Below are 7,380 nucleotides of genomic sequence, written 5' to 3'. Positions count from 1 at the left end.
AGAGGACCAAGTTCAGGTGGGAAATGCAGTGGGGAAAGGGGACAAGGGAGGGAGGGCAGGCCCACTGTCTGTCCGTGGAGACCCAGGCAGTTAAACACTAAGCCCATACAGTAGCTAACTTCCAACACCCAGGATGGTCGTAGGTTTAGTTTGTATTCACATAAAGTCCAAGATGGGAGAGCTCCTGGGTGGCTCAGTGGTTGAGCTGAGCATCTGCCTTTGGCTCAGGGCGTGATCCCGGGGTCCTGGGATAGAGTCCCACATCGGGCTCCCTGTGGGGAGCCTGCTTCTCCCTCTGCCTGTGTCTCTGCCTCTCTTTCTGTGTCTCTCATGAATAAATAGATAAAATCTTTTTTTTAAAGTCCAAGATGGGTACTTGGATTGGCAGGCAGCCTTCCTCCAAGGGGAGATTTGGGCACCCAGGCTCCTTCTATCCTGGGGCTTTGCTACCTCCTAGGCCACGCACATGGTCATAGCAGCAGGGAAAAGAAAGGCGGATGAAACACATCTGCTTCTTAATGTCCTCAGCCCAGAAGAGAGACACATTGCTTCCACTCACACTCTACTGGTGACCCTTGATGACAAAGGAGATGGAGATGTAGCCCAGCTGGGTGCCCAGGAAGAGGAGGAAATGAGTGTGGTGACCAGCTACCCCAGCTTGGTCAAGAGGCCAGGGAGCACCCAGGCTCTGCTGGAATTTCCTCCAGACAGGAGGGAACCAGCCCTGGGGTAAGTAAGTTGAAGGAGCCAGGCTTGATCCCAGTACACTGGCTGACCGTTGGCAAGGGAGAGCCCTTACTGGGTGTCCTCTTAAGGGCAATGGAAACAGCCTGTAGCGGACGCCAACAGGAGAGCTGCCCTGAGTTCTTTAGGAGAGCAGGTTGTGAGGAGTTAGTGAGCAAAAACCCCTGTTCTGCACCTACCAAAGCATTTATGGGTTGGCAGAGAAAGAATGTTGTGAACTTTAATTGGGCAGCCCTAGTGAGGTGAAAGCCTCTCTGAGAAGGGACATATGAGCAAAGACACAAAGATGCTGAATCAGAAGGATACCTGTAGAAGGGAAGGGAACAGCAAGTGCAAAGGCCCTGTGGTAGGAACAGGCCCACTATATTCAGGACCTCACTGCAATAATCTGGGCCCGAGGTGATGGTGGTAACAATGAGTGGGAGCAAGGGGAGAAGTAGTTGGATTCTTGATCTATTTTGTATGTTTATCCCTCCTTACCTCACTTCCTTCCTTTTTTAGTTTTCTCGAAGGGACTCATGAAGACACACTGAGGTGTTTCCACATCTGTGCCCTTTTCTAGACGGTAAACCCTTTGAGGGCAAGGCCTGGGCCTGACTTCTCTCCTTACCCTCACACCTGGCACGGGAGGGCCCATTGCCAGTGCCTGGCAAACAAGTCTGTGGAGAGACTGCACGTCCTCCTGAGTCATCAGATTTCACGGGGCTGAGCCGAAGCCCTGCTTGTCAGCATATTGCTCACTGATGTGGAAAGCTTTCCTGTGGTCTAGACACTCCTGACTCCCATCTAAAGAGACCTTCTAAAGAAGGGCAGTGTGTCCGATGGAAGGAGATGGGGCTGCCGTGTCCTGAGCTCACAGGGCTACCAACTTCACAGGTTCTATTCAGTCCTGGATGTTCCCACGTGCTAATTTCCCAGGAGGCGACAGGACACGCAGATGGCTGTGCCCAGCAGGGATCCCGGGCCCCAAGCAGCAGGGCCCTGGGCTCCTACCATGCTGGGCTCAGCACTGCTCGCTCACTGGCTTGTGAGTGGGATCCCCAGTGACTTTTTTGGGGGGGAACGCCTTGAGCTTGGTTGTGGTGTGCTCTTTCCTCACGGCCCTGCAGCCTTCGTTTAAGCTGGGCCTTTCCGTGCAATCCCCCTGGCCGCCCCCACATTTGAACAGCAACTGGGGTACCACTGATCTTTACAACCCAGGCTCTGGATTTTGAGAGGGTCTTACATTCAACACATTGCTGCAGGCTTCCGGCTTTCTCCAGAGTCACGTTCTGAGAGTCATGTATTTCCTGTGCTCTCATGCCACAAATTAACTGCCTTTTCACTTTTCCCACAGGTTTCATATCTCATCCTGTGTGGCAGGGGATCATGGTGTAGCGGTTACAAAACGTGTGAACTCTGGAGTCACACAGACTTGAGTGGGCATCACAGCTTCTGCTCTTCCTTGCAAAGCCCTCTGAGCCTCAGTTTATTTGTCTGTAAAATGAGCACAGTCATAGTATCTACCCAGGAGCTCGGTGGTGAAGATTAATTGAGGTAGTGACATAATGCCTAGACCCACAATAAAGACAAGCTATTATTGTCCTTAATCATAACTCAAAATGAGGCGGCTGGAGCTCAGGGCTGGCGGGCGTCCCCTCCCTCCGGCTCTACATCTTGCTCCTACTCCTACCAGCCTCTTGGTCCAGTTCCACAGCAGGCCAGAGCAAAATGAGAAAGCCCTGCGTGTTCTGGGCCTTTGGGGGAATCTGTGAATAGCTGAATCCGTGAATGATGCCTCTGCAGGTGCCAGGGCCCGACAGCCCCACCCTCGCCCAGCGCCAGAGCTCTGCCTGCCAGACCCTTGTCAGCGGTTACAACCAACAACTGCCTCCCGCTGCCCGAGTTTTATCAAAAGCTCAGTTGAGAGAAATAAAGTTCATGGGGGTTATTTAAAGGCCATGCATTCCATCCATTCTTCCAGATGAGACTTATCCCTGAAGCGAGTCGGGCTCTCATGAAGCTGAGTTGCTCTTGGACCACATGATTTAGCTGCCACAAAATCTTTATTATGTCCCTCCCTTACGATGGGGCTTTATGGAAAATGACTGGAGGAGTCTGGCTGTCGCATTTATTTTGGGACGCTGCTGTTGCTAATACTTGCTGCCCCAGGCAGCGTTCTCTATAAGACCCAGAAGGAAATATATTTTAGGCTCCAGCTCCTGGCAAAGCTCCGCATCCTCAGAGCAATCAGTGGGCTTCTGACCTCTGGGCAACGGGACCCGTGAAACTAACTCCTGTTCTCATTTTCCTCGGGCTTCCAGGAAGCTCAGATTCAGGGCTCAGCCTTTACCCTCGCCGATCTCTTGACCTGTGACACAAGGCAGACGATTTCTTTCCAGATGCTGGTTTCTAACAGATGGGATTGTTAGGAGATATTATTATCATTTCGTATGCATGTTGTCAACTGCATCAGGGCTCTGGGGGGACCGGAGTGGGAGTTTCTATCCTGGAAAGCGGCCGAGGGAGACCTGGCCAGGGTGGGTGGGAGAAGCACCGGGGCGGACACGGAGGAGAGGAAGTGGCACAAGCTTGGCGGCTGGGGGACGCGTCCCTTCCTAGGCCACCGCGGAGGTGAGGGAGGTCCGGCCTCCCTGAACCGGAGGGTGTGAAGGGAGATTTTTCCAGGACTTTGAGAAGAGAACTGCAGTCATTGCTCAATTTGAACTTCTCCCTGCGGCCCCCTCTGGCTTTCTGGGTATTTCTGTGATGTTGTGAAACACCGAAATTTGCAGTGTCTTGTTTCTCTTCCTCTTCGCTCCCCACCCCAGGCCCTCCCACCGTCTTTTCCCTTTCCCTTCCTGGCCCCCTCCAGCGACCACTGCCCCCCATCCCTCCCATCCGTCCGTGGGCCCTGCTGTGTCTGCGCTGCCAGAGCAAACAGAGGAGGCGAGGACTCTGGATCCCTGCAGGAAAGCGAACGCCAACGGAACGCTCTACTCCGAGCCACTCATTTAGGAACCAACGTGACTGCCATTTATCTGGTTTATGTTCCTGGGTCCTGTGCCGCTGCAGCTGGTGGCACATTCCCGCGCTGTCCTGGCCAGGCCCCCTCACCTGCCTGTCTGTCCATCTAGCTAGGGCAGGCTTCTCATTCTGCACTATTGATATCGGGGGCCAGATGCTTCTTTGCTGTGGGGCCTGTCCCGGGCTTTGTAGGGTAGTTTGCACCATCCTTGGCTTCCGCTCATCGTTTTTCAGGAGCACCCCCCACCCCATGACAATCCGAAAGGTCTCCAGACATCACCACATGTCCCTTAGTGGAGGTGGCAGGGCACCGTCCCCAGGTTGGGAACAGCTGTCCCTTTCCCCCTTGCTCATTGGTATCCTCCCTGGACAGAATCTTTTCTGGGGTACAGACCCAGTTTGTGTTTCTTCCTGCAGCTCTGGTCACCTCTCTTGGGGTCACCATCTCCTTCTGACTAGCAGAGGGCAGTCCTCGCGCATTGTGGATATCAGGCCCATGTTGGTTTGGTCTTGTGGGCCTTCTCTCTCTCTGCCAGCCGTCATCGTGCAGGTGGGGACTCGCAGGCACAGGGTGCACAATGCTAGCATGTGGCACAGGCAGGGCACAAGCGCAGGCCTCTGTCCCCAGCGCTCAGGCTCTGGACCCCTGACCTCCAGCGATACCCCTTCCCTCTAGATATGCCTCAGCCGGAAGGCAGACAAGATCAGGCTAAAGCCCAGGGAGGAGAGGGAGGTGGCCCGCTTGAGGTCACGCAGCATCGCCTGGATCACTTTGATGTGAGGCCAAGCGTCTTGGGAGTTGGATTTAGCCTTTATTCTGGTCTAGAAATGGCCAAGTGGTGTTGCTTAAATGTCTGACAGGAGCCCCCGACTCTGGTGAGTGGAGGAGGTGCAGGGAGGGCGCTTTGCTACCTCTGGGAAGGGGACTTGCAGGGCTCGCAGACTCCGAACGGGCGAATTCCTGGCTGCGGACCTCCTGTGCTGGGCCTCCGTGGGCAGCGGTGCCCTCCCTGCCCTGGGCGCTGGCGGAAGAGCGCTTCTTACCAGGCCCAGCGATGATTGATGAAGGAGGAACAGGGGGTACAATGGAGGGGCTTTGTTCCCTAAATGCCATTCACATGACTCTCTGACCTCAGGGCTCTTCCCCTTTCTCTTGTCTTTTTCTCCTTCACTGCGTTCAGCTCTGCTACAGTTTCCCTTCTCTGTTTTTCTTTTCTCAATCCACACAAAGCCCTCAGAGGGCTGGAGCGGCCCCCAGGCCTCCTGCCTCTTTCTGAGGTTGGTTTCCAGTTCCTGGACTGCGGTCCTGGGGTCGTGTGCCCTGGAGTGCGTGGGAGGCCTCGGGGGGCCTGGTGGGGAGCAGGCAGGCACGCCTGGCTTGGAGCCGCATCTTCAGTTTCTAGAAGCCTTGTCCGCAGCGACTCTGCTCCGCTCAGTCAGAATCACCTGGATAAGCTTCCAAACAGACAGATAACCAGGCCCCACCCTGAGATTGTGATTTCGTGGTTCTGGAGTGCGGCCCAGGATGGACAGGATGTAAAATCTCTCCAGGTGATTCTGACGTGTGGCCAGGAGTGAAAGTCACTGTTTTATGAGGGCCGAGCGCCACACGGAGAACACGGAATGCTGTTTAGGGGAGCTGGGGCCCAGTCACACAACCCTCGGCCAGCCAAGTGTCCCAGGCAAAGCCCCTTCTCTCTTGGGCAGGAGCCCCTGAAGGAGAGATGACAGATCTGGGGAATTTGAGTCTTGAAAGGGGTTTGGAAAACCAGCCAATCCATTCCTTCTTTCTCTCTCTTTTTAAAAAAAGTATTAATTTATTCATGAGAGACACAGAGAGAGAGGGAGAGACATAGGCAAAGGGAGAAGCAGGCTCCATGCAGGGAGCCCGACGTGGGACTCGATCCAGGGACCCTGGGATCATGACCTGAGCCAAAGGCAAACGCTCAACCGCTGAGCCACCCAGGTGCCCCCAATCCATCCTTTCTTTCTATAAACATGAAGCCTGTGTGTGTGTACGTGTATATGGGGGTGTGTAAGTGGACTTCCCGGGGTCCCTCAGGGCCACAGGGTCAGGCCTGCGGGTCAGGCTTTGGGCTGTCTCCTCCCGCTGACTACACTGTGCTGGGCCCTTCAGGGAGTTCTCTCCAGATTAGTCTGCGGAGGAGACTGTGTCCCTGGGAGTAAGTACCAAGGGGTCTCCCCACTGTATACAGGGGGGAGGAGGCTGGCCTGCCAGATCCGGGGAAGGGGAAGCCAATGGCTCCAGCCAGGGGGTGTTGCTCGATTTGCAAGAGAACTTTTGCAGAGCTGCTGACTTTTTGCAGCTGTTTTACAGGCCCTATGGACTGAAAAGGGGAAGTTGGGCTGCATTTAGAAAGTTGTCCACAAAGAGGAATGGCGGGGGTGGGGGTGAGGAGAGTGGCTGGGTTGCAGAGCAGGAGGAGGAAGATGGGTGAGCCAGGAGAGATGCCAGCAGGGCCCTGAAGATGAGGGTTTGACTTGGGCCTACATTTGTCACTTTGGAAGCTCTTGGGGCTGGTGGGGGAGAGGTTGGGGGGCAGAGAGGGCTGTTGGGGGTAAAGAGAAGGGGACAGAAAAAGCAAAGAAAAGACGGGGGCAGGGAGAATGAGTTCCCAGTCCCAGAGTCTCCAGCTCTTTCTTGGATTGGAAACAAACACTGAGTGTGCTGGGAGCATGGCCAGTCCTGGCCCAAAGGCCCAAAGAGCGGTTTCCTCTAAAGGGGTGCAGGGACATGGTGAGAGGTGCAGAGACAGCAGGAGAGGCTTTGTCAAGTTGGCCCAGCCCCCATGCCGGGGGATGTTGAAGGAAGAACTCCCCACTCCCCCCAAGGTGTGCAGAGATCTCTCTGGCCCTAAGGCCAGGAATGAACCCCACCCCCTCCGGCCTGACCAGGGGCTCAGGCCCTTTGAAGCAGCAATAACAATCCGGCAGAAGGCTCCTAGCCCGGGGGTGGGGCTCCCAGGAGGGGCCCAGAGACCTGACTGAAGATATCCATTCCTGAGTTTTCTGCTCCTGCAAGTAGTTCCCACTGCCCCATCACAAGTGTCCTGCCCCAGGTCCCAGGGAGAAGAATGGAGCTTCCGGCGACCATTCTGGTCCCCCTCTCCCTGCCCCCACCAAGCCTGCTGTTCCCCCTCCGTCTCTGGCACCTGCAGGGTGCTATGCTCAGCTACCCCCACACTGAGCCTTGGCCATGGTGTGGGTGTGAGGATGGAGCAAGGGGGTCCGGGTGGAGGGATATCAACTGTGAGCTGAGTTCTCTTCACAGAAGGTCCTGCGCTCACTGGAAATGTGCTGAGCAAGCCTTCTCGTCCCAAGTGGCTCCACTCAGCAGAACCAGGAGGAGAGGACTCAGAAGCAGAGACTATCTGTCCTAACACTGACTGTGACACACTGGCCACAAAGATGGTGCCACCGTCTTCCTCAGGGACACGGGAGAAACAGCAACCAGAGGGAGCTGCTCCGAGGACGGGCACACAGGGCAGCCGTTGAGGGCTGCCTAGGTCACTGGGTCCCCCTGGGGACACTCTGCTGCCTTGATGGTGAGCATCTGAGGCCAGAAATACAGCTCTCAAAGAGCCTGCTCAGTGGGCCCTTGGCACAGCA

Source organism: Canis lupus, chromosome 10 (assembly GCF_003254725.2).
Source record: "Canis lupus dingo isolate Sandy chromosome 10, ASM325472v2, whole genome shotgun sequence".
Taxonomy (NCBI): Eukaryota; Metazoa; Chordata; class Mammalia; order Carnivora; family Canidae; genus Canis; species Canis lupus.
This window is presented reverse-complemented; position numbering follows the sequence as displayed.